The 17,647-nt window shown below is 34.9% G+C and overlaps 1 long non-coding RNA gene across 1 annotated transcript; it reads left to right on the top strand.

Moving 5' to 3' along the window:
- The first annotated feature begins 183 nt into the window (after positions 1 to 183).
- LOC120227417 lies at positions 184 to 16,015 on the top strand. Its single transcript, XR_005527251.1, has 3 exons — positions 184 to 640; positions 1,372 to 1,497; positions 15,987 to 16,015. It is a non-coding gene; the product is annotated as an uncharacterized LOC120227417 (long non-coding RNA).
- Positions 16,016 to 17,647: the final 1,632 nt, after the last annotated feature.

The following is a 17,647-nucleotide window of genomic DNA, read 5'->3' as shown; positions in this document are numbered from 1 at the left end:
TGGGGGAGCCCGCTGGGCGCAGCTTTGGTTCTCCACACTGGGCGAACCTCCAGGGCGAGGCACGGCCCCATTGTGACTCTGACTGTGTGAAGTGGGGAAGTCCATGAGCACGGAGTACTTTGTGAGGCAAACTGCGCAAAGCCGGGGATGAGGCGTTCAGGGCCGCCCCCGCCACGGGCGCTTTTCTCGGCCTAGGACCGCCTGCGGGCACCCGTACCTCTAGAGATCCCACGAGACCAGGCATCCTCTCGGGAGTGTGGTTGCGGCGCAGCTCCCGCGTGCGCAAGCCGCCTGTTTGTCGCTAAGCCTTCGCGGCTGTTCCAGGGCTCTCACGACCAGCACGTTACAATGAAAGGTGTAACTCAGATATTTGAAATACCATATCCTTCCAGAAATCGCATTGGAAGCTTTGTGGTGCCCTCAATGTCAGTGTGTTCCCTGAACTGATAAAAGGTCACACGGAAGACGCTCTAACAACTGAAAATACAGCTTTTTTTTTGTTTTGTTTTCGGGGGTGACCAGAAGTGCTTCGTCAGGACTGTACTTTTTCGTGTGGAACACCAGGCAGTCACTTGCCTCCTTGTTGGAAACATGATGATTTGCTTCTTACTTGAGGTTGCAGAGGTCTTCAAATATTTAGGTAAACACTAGCAGATTATCTAGCCTTCCAGTAACGGGTAAACTGGAAAGGTCTTTCCAAAATGAGGCTATCTTTGGCTGTTTAGGCAATCTGCCTGAAAATAAAACCAAACACGTCGTTCATGTGCATCCTACAGAGAGTTATTCAATAATGGAAGTTACTCGGTTAAAAAAAAAAAAAAAAAAGTTCCATGGAATTTGTCCCTGACTTTGGATGAAATTTTCAGTGGTAGGACTTTGGCACTAGAAGGCATTCAGTTCAGGTCAGCTTCAACTTCTTCTACAGAATTGTTATGAATGATGAAATTGCCCTGAACTTACCGTATTAGGCCATAATGGGACCCATGCAATTGCTAAAACAACTTTCTCAATATGAATTAGTACTTGGAGAAGGTGGAAATGTTGGTACAGAAATTTAATGAGAAAGTCACATGGCTTTTTAAGGTAGACTTGGGTGCTTTATGGGATTTGTTTGATTCATTTTCTCTGGGACATTGAGGTCAGTACTTAAAATTAGCTTCACCCTGAAACTTGGAGACCTGTTGACAGTAGCCTTAGTTAAATGTTACATGAGACAATGGAACAGATATGTCCCAGTCTCTGTAGGGCAGATAATCAGAATCATTAAGTGGCATGCTAATGAGACAATACTTGCGTGTCTATCATGTTTCATGTTTATTTATTTCTTGTAATCAAGACATTCAATTCCCTTCATTAAAAATATTTTTTCAGTCTATATTTTGAAAGATGTTTGCATAGTGCACAATGTTGGAAGATACAGTGCCTTCCTTCAGAGGAAAAGACAAGTGTATTTTCCCTCTAGTATGATGAAGATGATGTCTTCCTTCAGAGAAGAGGGTAAGCATTCTTACTATTTATTAAAAGAGCTAGTTTCCCTAAGCTTAATATTCCTTTTTTGTAACACAGTCCATTTTATTTGCTGGCATCCATCTATGCCATCCCCACTGGCCCTGCAGGAGTTCAGACAAGGTGAACTAATGTAAATATGTTAATGCTCATATTGCTTTCTCTGCCATGAGTAATAAAGGCCTTGGTCTCAGACCAGGAGTCTTAGGTCTTCAGCCAACATCCATGAAAATGTGGCAGACTAACACTTTAGTTTGCAAGTGGGGTAAAATCTGAGCCTTCCCACAATTTTTGGCATCCTGGGTCATTTATGGACTACCTATTTATCCTGAAAAATTACATGATTAAGTTGTCCATTCACTGAATATTTAAATATGTTTCATGCTGAGAATCTCTTACAACTGTGTGTGTGTGTAAATATATAAAGATTGGTAGGATTATCAAGCTATGAGTTACAAAGTTACAGAATGCTTTCGAAATTCAAGACTCATCAATCAACAAATAATAAAACTGCATGCTTCACTTTTAAATGGTGACACAATATTTAGCTGCCTCGTTAAGACTGAATGCTAATAATAATCTCTAATCTTTCCCCAGGCAACTTTATTTAATATTAGAAGCCTTCTCTAGTTAAAACAACTTGGTGAAATTCCCAAGAAAGGGATAAAGCTGATATTTATACAGTTCTATTAAAATGAAGGTCAGGTTTTCAGCCAAAGAATCATTAGGAACAGGCCACTAGCCCCTGGAAACCTTTACTGCCTCAGATACATTATGGAGCTTATTAGTAGCAGGAACTTTATGTAATAAGTCTCATTACCCCCATCTGCTGTATATCCTCCTCCTCCACCTCCCCACAATCCACATATTTTGTTCCATAGAAATTGTCATTTTTCTTGGTTGCCTGCCAATTTGCTACTGTAATGAAAATGTTCCAAATTAAATGCCACTCGCAGGACAGGATGTCCATATGAAAGATAGTGACTATAGACTCTGTCTAGTAGTTGGACATCAGAGCTTATAACAAAGATTTGCATTTCTAGGATTTCAGTGATTAAATCATCTTAGATGTAGCAAAGTGAAAGATAATTTTACCCCTTTGGATGTCCTGGAAGGGAAAAGAGGCAGGGAGATGGGGAGGAAGTTGTTTGTTGACAGGCTTTCATTTTTCCTAACATGAATAACATGAAGCACCAACATACACAGTAGTACTCTATACTTTTAGGATTAAAGATGAAAGGTGAATTTCATATATATTTCTGTGGTATCCTGTCCATCATATAATCCAAAAAAAACCCGCTTTATTGTACCATAACACTTTATTTACTTACTGCTTTGCTATATTGGTCTGCAATTGGCTTGGGAGCAGACAATATGTCTTTTTTGCATTTTTATATCAATTTCAAGAAGTTGGCTTATAACATCTTGAAACCTGAGAAATGGTTTTTAAATGAATGAAGTTTTGATTTTAGAGAGCTATAACTTGTTTTGTTCTGTGATTCCACTGACATTGTGCAGTTTCTGTCCATGATGCTAGTTGAGACAGAGAGAGATGCTGTACGACAAAAGGAAAGAGGATTGTCAGTTGCCATGTTGAGCTGGAAGCACTGTCTCTCAGAAGATTTGCTGTTGATGCACAAAGCCATAATCAAAAAGAAAGACTGAGAACAACCACAACAAGAAAAGACAAAAGCCACCAACCAACTAACAAAAATAACAGCCCATAGGCTTTCCTATTCCCACTCCATCCAAAAGTTTGAAACCAAAATCAATGTATTTGATCATATTTGAAATAGGAGAGAAAGAAAATGATACAAAGCAGTTAGTACTTGCTTGTTGAACACTCAAGATGGAATGTCCATGAAAACAGAAATAACCCTGCCTTTTAGGGAAAGCTTCAGGGGAGACTCTGTTGGAATGGCCACACTTAGCCTGGCTATGCCTACCACTGAGCTAAGAAAGAAATAGTAAATAATCATGGTGTCTCCTAACACATTCAAAAGACAAGATCTATCTTTCCTTTGTTCTTTAAAAGAATATGAGGCAACTGAAGGTAAAGAATATATCAGACTTAAAAGAGAGAGCTTGTTGGAGTGCCTGGGTGTCTCAGGTGGTTGAGCATCCAACTCTTGATTTCAGCTCAGGTCATGATCTCCCGGTTGTGAGATAGAGCCTCATGTAGTCAGGCCCAGTACGACAGCAAGAAGCCTATTTGGGATTCTCTCTGTCTCCCTCTATCACTGTCTCACTGCCCCTCCACCACTGGTGTTTCCTCTCTCTCTCTCTCTCTCTCTCTCTCTCTATCTCTCTCTCTCTCTTTCTCAAAATGGATAAACATTAAAAAGAGAGAGTTGTTTTTAGTAATTTAACATGGTTCATTTCAAACAGACACTAAGTTATAAACATGGCTAGGAACAAAAATTTCTTCTGGAATTTCAGCTCTACACATTAAACCATTTAACTCTTAATACCAATGTCTCTTTCTCTTTACTTATTTTCCATCCTTTTGTCTCTCTATAATTCAATGCACCTATTAACCTAATTTTCAGTTTTCAAGTTCTTACTAGTTCCCCCCACCATCTGCTGTTAAACACCTCCACTGAGATTTTTTATTCCAATTAACGTATTTCTCAGTTCTTGAATGTACATTTTGTTGTGTAGCATAGATTTCAGTTTACTGAAGAAAATCTCAAACTTGTCATTTGGTTTTTGTAAACAGTCATCTTAAAATCAATGAATACAGATATATTTGGAAACCCAAGACCAGACTCTTTCTCTCTCCAAAGATGTACATTTGCTTTTGGGAAGGCATCATAGAGCTCTGACAATACTGAATCAATTTAATGTACAAATTAAATCACAAATTAAAAAAAAATTAAACCCCAGTCTCCGTTCCTGAAAAGCTAGTTCATTTTCCGTACTGCCACCTCCAGAGTGTAACTTTTAAGTGCAATTGTGTGGATCTGCCTATGGTGAGCAGAGACGGAGCAACAGGGAAGTCATAGGGAAGTAAAAGTTTTTCGGCCTTTCTTTGGCAGTTCTTCCTAACCTACTTTAATACCGAATCTCTACTCAGTGTCTCTGTTTTTCAGATGCCTCTTTGAAAATTTGCTGATAATGTATAGTGTAAAAATGCCCCCGCAAATCAGAGCTCATCCCTCTGGGTTTCTGTCTTATAGATCCTGTCTAGTATTTCTTCATTGGCCTATAAAGCTTTCTGAACTTGTCACAGGGGTTTTTAAATTATTGATCTGCTCAGAATTACATAATTTGATATCATCAGAAGTCCTGAATTACATTTTAAATCTAAATCATAAGAGGGGTGCCCGGGTGGCTCAGTCGGTTAAGCATCTGACTTCAGCTCAGGTCATGATCTTACGGTTTGTGAGTTTCAGCCCTGCGTGGGGTTCTGTGCTGATAGCTTGGAGCCTGGAGCCTGCTTCAGATTCTGTATCTCCCTCTTTCTCTACCCCTCAACCACTCACATTCTGTCTCTCTTTCTCTCACTCTCTCTCAAAAATAAACATTTTTTAAATCTAAGTCAGAAGAGAACAAATTGAAGAATTATAAAGTTTACTTATAAATATAATGGCATTATCTATCTTTGGGATATCATAAATGTTTAGATAAAACTGGACCAAAAACTATGTGAAAGTGTACTAATTTTCACTTGTGTCATAAATTTTTTAAAAATCAAAAGATTTCACAGAGCCCATAAGAAAGGTGGCTTGGAGCAAGATGAATGGATAAGGCTCCATTGATTCAATAAGAATAGCACTTCTTTTACATGTTCATACACATAAAAGTTCCTTTGAAGAAAGGGCTCTTCTACCAAGACATAAAAATCAGTGATGTTTGATGAGGTGTTAAGAATTTCTAAGCTGCATAATGGCAAGAAAATGTTTTTCTCTTTCATTTCTGTTGTTCTATTATGTACCATAGAACCTGGCATGTTAAACGTTCTCAGTCATATTTATTGAGTAAATAATTGAATTACTCACAAACTTTGAAACACAGAATGTAATATCCACAAAAATAATTGTTGAAATAATTTAAATATTTAATTATTTAATTAATTTTTATTTAAATTTTAAAATTCATATTTTATAGATTTTACTGATATATAACTTACATACCAGAAAATTCATCTTCTTAAAATGAACAATTCAAAGGTTTTTGGTATATCACCGTATGGTTGTTATATATGTTTTTTTCCCTTAATTTTAATTTCAGTATAGTTAACATCAAGTGTTATATTAGTTTCAGGAGTATGATATCATATAGCGATTCAACACTGCCATACATCACGACAAGTAATCCTCAACACCTATTTTACCCAGACTCCTACGCAACTCCCTTCCAGTAACCTTATTTGTTCTCTATAGCCAAGTCTTAGTTTTTGTGACTTTTAGCCATCACCATTTGGTTTCATGGTTTCTGTGGTTTTAGGCATCACCATAACCTAACTTTAGAACATTTCATCATGCCAAAACCAGACCTTGTACCCTTTAACTGTCACTCTTTGTTCCCTCTCATCTGTACCTACCCAATCCTCCAACCTAGGCAACCACTACCTATTCTTTGCTACCTAGATTTGCTTATTTGGAGGTTTGATGTAAATAGAATCATATAATATGTAGTCTTTTGTGATTGGCTTCTTTCCCTTAGTATGATTCTTTTGAGGTTCATCCATATTGTAGCATGTATTTCTTCCTTTCTTTCTTATTGTTGGATAATTTCCCATTACATAGACATATACCATTTTATTTATCTCTTTATCAGTTGATGGACATTTTGAAATACACATTAAAACTATAATTAGATACTTCTTCAGATCCATCAAAATAGCTATTAAAAAAAGGCAATAAGTGTTGATGAGAATGTGGAAAAATTAGAAGTCTCGTATGTTGCTGGTGGGAATACTCAAGAGAAATAAAAGTGCCAATGCAAAACTTGTGCACAAATGTTCACTGGAACATTATCCATAAGAGACAAAGGAGTTGAAATAACCTGTATTTGTCTTTTAATCTGCATAATTGATTTTTTCATACTCTTTTCAGATCTGTATTTTTTACTGATAAATTTACTATGATGTTTTTTCAAACATCATGTTTTTTCAAAGCTTATGGTTATCTACCATAAGCTGATTGGGCTGCTAATTAAACTAATGTGGCAATGTTGGCTTTTTTTGTTTACCCCCCAATCTAAACCAGCTAGTACATATTGCTTTTATTCATTTATTGACCAATCATAAGTTTATGCTTAGTACCTACTATGCATTAAGAACTGTAGCAGTTATATAAGATTCAAAATAAACCTAAGAATCTGTTAAGTCATCTACTAGAATTTCAGGTACACAGGAATCACCTAATGAAATTTATTTAATTCATAAATGAATACATATTATAGCCGATGTGTTCAAGGGTTAAAAGGTTTACAAAGGCAACTGTAAGTATTACACAAAGGAGTATGCAGGGTACTATAGAGCAACAGACATTTCAATTCTCTTTTCTAAGACTCATGGTGTTTCTAGTGGTGAATATGCTATTTCACAGTTTGAGGTTCTTTTCCAGTTTTGCTGTGATTCATAACCTTTTTATGTTTTTCATGTTTTATTCTTTAGCCTACTGTCTTAAATAAATGCTCATATGGTAATATCATATTTGAAGCTTGATAATATAATCACAACAAAAGTACTTATACCTATAACTGATATTACTTTTGTTAAATTGATGTACATTACTTGTTTAGAACACTGTCAATGGGTCATTTCCCCTGCCTTTTATCCTTTTTGACCTTCTTTTTATTTCAATATAAACAATAGGACTGGATTTTTTCCACATGTATGACACATATTTCACAATATGTTATTTTAAAACTGCAGTTGACAGAGAGCTTAATTCAAAATGCAGCTCATTTATAAGGATGGGATGAGCTGCATATTTTAACTTAGATTTTTAAAAAATACTTAAGGAATATGTTCACAAATTAAGCTCTCATTTAAATAATCAACCTATAATGTATTGCATGAAAATAGTCTGCTTATTAAAAATAATCTTGCTGACATAAAATTTTGAATTACAAACCTAGTAACAATAATTAATAGTGTTGCTCTTGTTCCAAACATTGTACTGTGTACTATTGTATAATAATAGGTCAGATCATTTCATCCTAACAATCCTATGAGGTATGATTAGTTTCACTTTACCAATGAGGAAATCAAGGCCTAAAAGAGTTATATAATTTTTCAAGGTCAAATAATTAGTGTGTGACAGAGCCCAAGACTGAGGATTTGAATCACATAGTTGTACTGAAACAGATTTGAATTTTTTGTTGTTGATGAAGATTTACAGAATAGATTATTTTCCTCTGCATGTATTTCCTTGATTATGCTATTATCACTATCAGTCAAATAAATTAATCTTATTTAGGTGCCTGAAGGCAGGGACTGGACCTTTTCACCTGTTTTTAGCCTCACATTCCAGCAGAATGTGGAATACTGCAGATAACTGTTTGATGAATACCGTTTAGATACAAATCATTTAACATGTTTTTAGTTTGGGAATTTGCAACTGATCAGAAATATCTCCTTTGAGAAAGGGCTTATGATTACTTGAAAAATAAGGAAATTTCATGAGGGCTTGTTTCCAAATATTTGTTCTTATAAATTCACATGTTGTTTATGGTCTCTTGATAATTACGGGGAAAGGGTAAAATGAAGAAGTGACTTATAAGAAAACTGTTCTTATCATGGTAATCCAGTGCTTTGCCAAATATCACATTTTATTACTTCAGATCTTCTAAAGGCTAGATTTATTTTCCAGAGTCATAAAAAATTAAGTTTCTTTTGATAGGATCCACCAGTGCAGGTATTAAAGGTTTTAATTAGCATGGAAATTACTTTAGAAATTAAATTGTAACAAGGAACCAAAGGTCTTTAAAATTAACTGGAAGCAAGTGTTTATTGCTTTTAGAGACCTTTACATCACAGCAAATGCATAGTAACTAATTGGTGATCTTAATACTGTAATTATTGTTTTCTGCTGAAATCATCGTCATTAAAATAATCTTCAAAAGGAGGAAAAATAACCATGATATCCAGTATCTTGCTTTCTAGTATGATTTTACTAGATACTACAAGATAATAGAAGCAATCAAGTGTTACCCTTCTCCTTTTTCTTTCATCTAATCACTAGAGTAAATTTGATATTTAACATTTCCTTGCATGTCTTTATACTAATTTATACATCTGATTTTTTTATTTTTTTAAGTTGATTTATTTATTTTTTGAGAGAGAGAGAGAGAGAGAGAGAGAGAATCCCAAGCAGACTTCAAGCTGTCAGCACAGAGCCTGATGCAGGACTTGAACTCACACAGACGGCGAGATCATGAGCCAAAATCAAGACTTATGACCTGAGCCGAAACCAGAGTCAGACACTTAACCAACTAAGCCACCCAGCTGCCCCAATGAAGTTTTTAAAGTAGTCATATTTAGCAAAATACCTGTCATTCCCTAGTGTAATTTTCCATTCAACATCATGTTTTTGGAATTTATCTGTTCTGATATTCTTGGTATACCACTTAAATTCTGTGTATGATTTACTGTAAAACATATACTGTATTCATCAATTTTCCTATTGTACTATGTTAGTTTGTACAAACAATGCTCTGATGATGAATGCGTGAGAATTTGATTTAGCATTTTTTTGCATTGCATTTGATTAGATTGGTTTATGCTTCATTTTCTTATTATGTCAATATCTGGGTTTGGTTATAAAAACTTTTGTTAGCCCAAAGAAAAATTTGAGTAGGTTTTCATCTTTTCTGTTTTAAAAAGGATTTGTATGAATTTGGAATTTTCTCTAGGTTTAGCAGGGACTATTAATGGTCTCCTAATATTCATTCTCTTCCTTTTCCTCAGCAATATAATTTTACCTGGGTATATGACCACACAGTTTAAAGACATCATTTTCCAGTCTCTCTGGTAGCTAGGTCTGGCCATGTCCTAAAGATTGCTGAAGATATGTTATAAAATGATTTCTCAAGGTTTTAATTTGCATTTTCTTAATTATTTAATGAAGCTAAGCATCTTTTCAGATAAAACTTTCTTTTGGATGAATCATTTGTTCATTTCCTTTATTCATTAATATTTTCATTTTCTTTTTTTCTTTTATTTTTTCTTGTTTCTCTTCTTTTTTTTTGCTTGTGTTTGACAAAATAATTTGTTTTCTGAGGCATATAATTTTACTTTCCTTATGGTGATATTTTGTAAAGAAATTTTAAAATTATTGTATTTAAATTAATCCATTCTCACCTCAGTAAGTTGGGTTTTTCTCTGTAATTTTATTTGGGATATAAGGTAGTCATATATTTTATCAGTTTCAGAGATTTGATCTTCATATTTAAGGCAGTTTCCATTTGTATAAGGTATATACCTAATTTTTTATTGGTAAAAAGACTTGATTGCATCACTATCATATTTTAAATAATCCAATCTTCCTCCATGGATTCAAAAGGAGGGTTTTTTTGATACATTTATTGATCAAGCTTTGTAGTAGATTTTATTGGAAAATATTTGGGGACAATCAGTTTTAGTCTTCCCACACAACTCTTCTATCTTCATTTCATGAGAGGAAAAGGATCTTTAATCTTTTCTTCCCTCAGAGATCTTCTTCAGGTCATTTTCTTTTCTCATTTTACTCACCTGGACATCTTTAATAATGTGTAAAAAAGCAGTAATAGAACCATGCACACCTTTTCATTATTTTGATGTGAAAGCCTATAAACGATCATTAAGTATTATCACTAGCCTACTTTAAAAAAAAAAAAAACTTACTCTTAGCACAATACTTCACATAAGACCTACCCCATTAACAGTTTTTTTTTAAGTATACATTATAGTTGACAGCAAGTACCATATTGTTCAAGATCTCTATGGCTTATTTTATCTTGCTTAACTTTATGTCCATTGATAATCTTCCGTGTCCCCCTGACATTATTCCCTGAAAACCACCATTCCACTCTTTAATTCTATGGATTTGACTAATGTAATAACCTCATAAAAGTGAAATCATGGAGTATTTATTGGTCAGTGGACTGGTTTATTTTAATGTCCTCAATGATGTCACATATTATAGAATTTTCTTTTTTAGGGCTGAATAATGTTCTGTTGCATGTATGTGTGGATCACATTATCTATTCATCTATTAATGAGTATTTAGGTTTTTCCACATCTTTACTATTATGAATAGTGGTTCAGTGAACATAGGTATACAAATACCTCTTTAAAATCTGGATTTCAATTCTTTTGGATAATTAGAAATGGGATTGTTGGAGCATATGATAGTTACATTTTTAATTTTTTAATGAATCCTCATACTGTTTTTCATAGTGGCTGCAACATTTTACATTCCTGCCAGTAGCATTTGTGGGGCTCTAGTTTCTCCACATTCTAGCCAACACTTGGGAGTCTGCTGCTGGTGGTGGTGGTGATGGTGTTAGCCATCCTGACTAAGTTTAAGGTGATATCTCATCGTGGTTTTGATTTGCATTTCCCTAAGGATTAGTAACCTTGAGCATTTTTTAAAAAACCTTTTGGCCATTTGCATGTCTATATAAATAGAAAAATGTCTATTTATATCCTTAGTTAATTTTTTAATCAGCTTAGTAAATCTTTTGTGCTGAGTTGTAGGAGTTCCTTTTATTTTGGAAATCAACCTCTTACCAGATGTTTTTTGAGAATATCATCCTATTTTCTATGTTAATGTATTTACTAATTGATCATTTAATATCCATGTTACCTCAAAACCAATTTTTCATATCCTTTCTGATACTAGTCCCTTTATCAAATTGTTTCTCTTCCACTGATACACTGTCCTTCGAAGTTTGAATATGATCTCTCTGCTGCTAAGTCTCTTAAGTGTTCATCTCACCTTCTAAATTCTTCAGATGTCATATAACCTACTTCTAGTCCTTATACCTACCTTTTCCAACACACCTCTCTCATGATGCATTGCTCATTATTGCACCACCTCAATATATCGGACCTCCACTAAGACTCCTACCTATGCCCTATCACTGAGTCTTGACATTTCATTAAAGTGATACTGATCAACTAGCTTATGCTCTAGAAACAGGTACCTTATGATTGTAGCCTTATATTGCCCAAGGAGCTGACACTGTATTAAGGAAAGTCTTCACAGTCCAAAGTCTACTCTTCTACTAAATATAATATGCAATATATGGTATAGTATAGATTCTTTCATCTTATGTCTCCATTGCAATAATTTTATACTAAAACTTCTTTGCTATTTTGGAGTGGTACTTCAGATACCCAAGTGCTTCAGAAGGTTTAAAAGAAATAACAAAGCCATATTTCCATTTTTTTTGATCCAAGGAAACCATCTATATACTATTAAATTTCAAATGCAAATTCTCTAGCAAGAATTTTATTAGAGAGTGTAGGAGAACAAGAGTAAGAGTAGAAAAGAAGCAGATCTGGGCAGATGAAGTTGGACTGCAGTACAGTCTAGACAATGAGCTCACACAGTCCCATGGAGAATGCTAACAAAATAACCCTGCCACATTGTTCTGTTTTTGCAGAGAGGGGTAGATATATGTCCATTTTACAGCCTTTTTTTACTTTGGTGTAATTTTCTCTAACCTGATACTACATATTTGTTAATTGATGCATCCAGTTGAGTTGCTTTTCTAATATTTCCTTTTTTGTTTTCCAGTTTTCATTTTTAAGCTATGTAGTGGAATTGCCACCTAAATCTTTCTACACTGACTTAATTCCCCAGTTGCTAAGACTGACAGCTGGAAACTCTCAGATTTTCTTCCTCTTTATAAATTGTTTTTAATTAGAAAGGGTTTCCTCACCCACCTTGTCTGGATGTCCTATCTCTAATGACTATTCAGTGAAAGAATATGAAGACTGGCCTTCTTTGTTCCTATGTAGAACATCTCGGAAGAGCCATCCCAGTTTCAGAGCTCCCTGTGGAGTCATCTGAGATAATTGTGAAACTAGATTACAACCCTACTTGTCTTTTTACCCCAAGCCCTTCTCCCCATTTTCCAAAATAAATATCTTCCTAATAAATGTCCTGCCGGCATAATAATCCCAGTCTCTTAGTTCATTTTCTAGGAAATTCAACCTACAAAAGATCAACATGTTTTCATATTTGAGAAGCTCGTATAATTTGGTATTTACTGCTAAATAGAAATACTTAGTAAAGAATTATGTGAAATAGGGTTGTGAGACTAAAAATATAATTTCAAAACAAAACCCTATGATGAAATGTTAAATGAGATCATGTAGACTAAAATCACCATAGAAATTCAGAAAAGGAGATAATTATTGAAGGGTGTCATATTCAGAGAGATTTTTATGGAAAAGAAATACTGAGCTCAGCCTTGATAAGTGGACAGGATTTTGATACATGAAAGAAATGAAGAGCGTTCCAGGCAAGGTGTACATTGCTGAAATGAGCAGTGAGGCTGTTGAATTTCTGGTATTCATTATCTATCAATCTGAGAGTGACTTGGTGGTACTTAGAAAGGTGGCAATCAAATAGCTCTTACTCAGTTGTTTTAAAGTATACTTTTATGATTTTTTTCCCTGAAAAGCCCTTAAGTTGATTGTGTCTCTTATCACAGTTTCTATGAAATCTTTAGATTTAATGAGCTTATTACTGGTTTAAGTAAGCTGCCACTGGAGAGCTGTCAACCTAAAATAATCTCACATGTTCTCATTTGGAGAACTCTCCCAGGAAATGGATGATCAAGGAAATGATTACCCTTAAACTAAAAGTGTTTAGTGAAATTCTAAGAGAGAATGTGTCCATACTGAAACTAGACTATGACTTCAGCATAGCTAAATATATTCAGATTGACATTAAAACATGGGTAACATACAGTATCAGTTTTGACATACTCATATATTTATATATCAAGCTTTGTATCTTAAGGAGTTCATATTTCCAAATGAAAATTGGTGAAGCTGTGTCCTGATCTCCATGTACAGAAAAAGGGATCTAATGGGGCAATTCAATATTTGACATTTTATTTTTGCCTATTCTTCTTCCATTAGTTAAATAGCATTTTAAAATTTATAAGACAATAGTCACTATTGTTAACCTCAGTTTATTTTAGGATATATTTAAAAGAGAAACTTTTAACTGGTAAGAATGGCTCACTATGGTTCACATTTTTAAAAAGGATATAGAAAACAAGAGGCTGCTATCACATAGGTAAGGCTTTATTATATGATGCTTTAAAATCAAAATCATTCACTTAGTGTCTCCTCTGAACAAATAGCTAAAGCACGGCACACACAATATTAAAGTTAAGCTATGGTCCAAAATAAGTCATTTCCATCTCATCTACCACCAGTTAAATATATTCAAAGAATTAATATTTTTAATGTAACTTATTATCAAGTTGGCTTACATGCAACACCCAGTGCTCATCCCAACAATGCCCTCCTAAATGCTCATCACCCACTTTCCCCTCTCCCCCACCCCTATCAATCCTCAGTTTGTTCTTTGTATTCAACATTCTCTTATGTTTCTCTCCCTTCCTCTGTTTGTAACTATTTTTTCCCTTTTGCTTCCCCCATGTTAAGTTTCTCAAGATCCACATATGAGTGAAAACATGCAATCTGTCTTTCTCTGACATTTATTTCACTTAGCATAGTACCCTCCAGTTCCATCCATGTTGCTGCAAATGGCCAGATTTCATTCTTTCTCATTGCCAAATAGTATTCCACTATATGTACAAACCACATCTTCTTTATCCATTTGTCAGCTGATGGACATTTAGGCTGTTTCCATAAGTTGGCTATTGTTGAAAGTGCTATAGGGTACATATGCCCCTATGCATCAACACTCCTCGTACCTTGGGTAACTTCTTAGGAGTGCTATTGCTGAGTCCTAGGGTAGTTCTATTTTTAATTTTTTGAGGAACCTCCACACTGTTTTCTAAACCGATTCCACCTGTTTCCATTCCCACCAACACTGTAAGAGGGTTTCCGTTTCTCCACATCCTCACCAGCATCAGAAATTTCCTGATTTGGGGCGCCTGGGTGGCTTAGTCGGTTAAGCGTCCTACTTTCACTTGGGTCATGATCTCTTGGTTCGTGGGTTCGAGCCCCGCGTCGGTTTCTGTGCTGACTGCCAGCTCAGAGCCTGGAGCCTGTTTCAGAGTCTGTGACTCCCTCTCTCTCTGACCATCCCCTGCTCACGCTGTCTCTCTCTCTGTCTCCTAGAAATAAATAAAACATTTAAAAAAAAAAAAGAAATTTCCTGATTTGTTCATTTTAGCCACTCTGACTGGCATGAGGTGGTACCTCAGTGTGGCTTTGATTTGTATTTTCTTGATGATGAGTGACGTTGAGCATCATTTCATGTGTCTCTTGGCCATCTGTAAGTCTTCTTTGGAAAAGTTGTCTATTCATATCTTCTGCCCATTTCTTCATTGGATTATTTGTTTTTCAGGTGTGGAGTTTGATGAGTTCTTTATGGATTTTAGATACTAGCCCTTTATCTGATATGTCATTTGCAAATGCCTTTTCCCATTCTGTCAGTTGCCTTTTAGTTTCGTTGACTGATTCTTTTGTAGTACAGAAGCTTTTTATCTTGATGATATCCCAATACTTCATTTTTGCTTTTAATTCCCTTGCCTTGGAGATGTATTCAGTAAGAAATTGCTGCAGCTGAGGCCAAAGAGGTTGTTACCTGCTCTTTCCACTAGGGGTTTGATGGTCTTCAGTCTCGATTTTAGGTCTTTCATCCATTTTGAGTTTATTTTTGTGTGTGGTGTAAGAAACTGGTCTAGTTTTATTCTTCTGTGTGTTGCTGTCCAGTTCTCCCAGAACCATTTGCTAAAGAGACTGTTTTGTCCTTTGAATGCTTTGTCTTCCCTGCTTTGTCAAAGAGTAGTTGGCCATACATTTGTGAGTCCAATTATGGGTTCTCTATTCTATTCCATTGGTCTATGTGTCTGTTTTTGTGCCAATACTACACTGTCTCAATGATTATAGCTTTGTAGTAGAGGCTAAAGTCTGGGATTGTAATACTTCCCACTTTGGTTTTCTTCTTCAGAATTACTTTGGCTATTCTGGGTCTTTTGTGGTTCCATACAAATTTTAGGATGGTTTGTTCTTGCTTTGAGAAGAATGCTTATACAGTTTTGATTGGGATTGCATTGAATGTATAGATTGCTTTGGGTAGTACTGACATTTTAACAATATTTTTTCAGGGTTCCTGATGAGGCAGGTTAAAAATAATATTTATTCTTCCAATCCATGAGCAGGGAATGTTTTTCCATTTCTTTGTGTCTTCTTCAATTTCCTTCATAAGCTTTCTATAGTTTTCAGCATACAGATCTTTAACATCTTTGGTTAGGTTTATTCCTAGGTATTTAATAGTTCTTGGTACAATTTTTTTTTTTAATTTTTTTAATGTTTTATTTATTTCTAGGAGAGAGAGAGAGACAGCGTGAGCAGGGGAGGGTCAGAGAGGGAGACACAGAATCTGAAGCAGGCTCCAGGCTCTGAGCTGGCAGTCAGCACAGAGCCCAACGCGGGGCTCGAACCCACAAACCGCGAGATCATGACCTAAGCGAAAGTCGGACGCTTAACCAACTAAGCCACTCAGGCGCCCCAGTTCTTGGTACAATTGTATGTGGGGTCAGTTTCTTTATTTCTCTTTCTGTTGCTTCAAAGAATTAAGATTAAGACAATTTTATCCAAACACCACAAGATAAACAATGGCAGCCATTTCTGCTCCATTTCTCTTTGTCAGCACCATTGAAATAGGCTTCTGCATCTTGTATCCATTTAGTGAGTGAGTTAGGTAATTATTAGATAATGTTATTCCATATTATCTAATTTAACTAACTTAGAAACAGCTTCAGAACTCCTGTATACCTTTGTCAAAATGCATAAATCTAATCCTCATCTACTTTATATAGAAATTTTAATTCAACTGAAATCAATGCAATACAATAAACAGTAGTAAGTGTCCACAGTGAATACTATTTGAACAGCATTCTCTGGATATCATGGAGGGCAAAAAAAAACCCACTAAAAATAAATAGAACTTACATTAATTAGAGAGACATTCTAAAATTCACTTATACAATTCCACAATCTAGGCTTTCTGAAATGGAAAAAAAAAACCACTATGTATGCACTGGTCTACTTCTATGCAAGCACACTGAAGATAATTATTCATGACAAAAGTGTTTTTTAAGTTACCCTTAATAATGTGGGGAAAATGCATGTAATAATAGAAACAACACTTAAAAGAAACCCCAGTAGACTATTATTTATTATTTACATCAATGCTATGAGTTAAATACTGTTATTATTTCTATTTCACAGGTGATAATATGCTAAGAATATAGATTAAATAAATTTTTCCAGATACTAGAACTAATAAGTATTAGAGGTGGTATTCAAACCTAGTTGCTCCAGCTCCTGAGTCCATGCTGTTAATCTCTACTCTGAGTTTTCTTTTTTAATGCCTCTGTATCAACACAACATAAATAAAGCAGCAGTATTAAGTTAAATATAAACATATTTTAAATTTAAATATATTCTAAATATATTAAATATAAATATATAAATTAAATAAATAAAAAATTTTGTATTGCTCAAAATTCATTTAAGTTATTATTTGGCCTGATGAAGGTACTTCAGATTACTAATTTTGCATAACAATTATTTAGTGGTCTGTATATATCGTAAATTATCTGGTAAGAAAATCAGAAATCTATAAAATAATAAAAAAGTTAATGAGTCAATTGATTTATAGTCTATCTCAAAGGATTAAGTGATTTACCATAAACTATAAACCTCAATGCTGGTTAGTAGAATCATTGATACATGCTGGATCTCATGTGGTATAATCCAATGATTTTTTGTTTGTTTTCTATGATATATCAAGCAATAGAAATTCAAAATCCCATTACTGCGTGTGTTACTAGGCATTTAATAATGTTTGTAGTGATGAAGAAATGATAAACTTGATGTTGCATGAGTTGTCTAATTTGTTTCTTGGAAGTCTAAATCTCACTGTTAGAATTTAGAGAAATTCTGAATATAGATTACTGCTGCTCATGGCTTATTTTCCACTTG

Source organism: Hyaena hyaena, unplaced genomic scaffold (assembly GCF_003009895.1).
Source record: "Hyaena hyaena isolate Hyena2069 unplaced genomic scaffold, ASM300989v1 scaffold_2296, whole genome shotgun sequence".
Taxonomy (NCBI): Eukaryota; Metazoa; Chordata; class Mammalia; order Carnivora; family Hyaenidae; genus Hyaena; species Hyaena hyaena.
Note: the sequence above shows the minus strand (reverse complement) of the source record. Positions and strands in the feature narration are given on the sequence as shown.